Consider the following 544-nt stretch of genomic DNA (forward strand, 5'->3'; position numbering starts at 1 on the left):
TGTTGGCAGGAGCTTGGAAGAAAAGAAAGGGAAGGCAAGAAGCTAGGGTGCTCAAGTTAAGAAAACGTTTTCCCAAGACTCTCTATTCTACCAAAGGGTAGTGTCTAAGGGTAGAGCCCTCCCTTTCCCGCCTCATACATCCTAGCCTAACACTCACTGCACCAGCCAAAAGGAAATGAGCCTCTCTCCTTCTTGCCAGTTCAGTTTCAACTCGGGTCGGTTCCTGGATCTACTTTAGCACGTGGCCATACACATGTTGATGTTGCACAAGGTGGGGAGAGGTGGAGAGGAGCAGGAGGGCAGGATTACTTTTTCCAGGGGCATTGTATTGTATGTCCTAGTTTCGTTTGCACTGATTTTCCTGTGTGAACAAGCCTTGGCCCTGAATTTCCTCTCCTCCTGGCTATTGTTATTGACTCACCCAGTCACACAAGTGAGAAAAGGATTAAGTGTACCTTGTCTGTCCACTCAAAGCAGTGGAAAAATCTGTAATAAGTTTTATTATTATAGATTTATTAATATTTAATATTGTTATAGATTATTT

This window comes from Phaethon lepturus, unplaced genomic scaffold (genome assembly GCF_000687285.1).
Source record: "Phaethon lepturus isolate BGI_N335 unplaced genomic scaffold, ASM68728v1 scaffold12303, whole genome shotgun sequence".
In the NCBI taxonomy this organism is placed as follows: Eukaryota; Metazoa; Chordata; class Aves; order Phaethontiformes; family Phaethontidae; genus Phaethon; species Phaethon lepturus.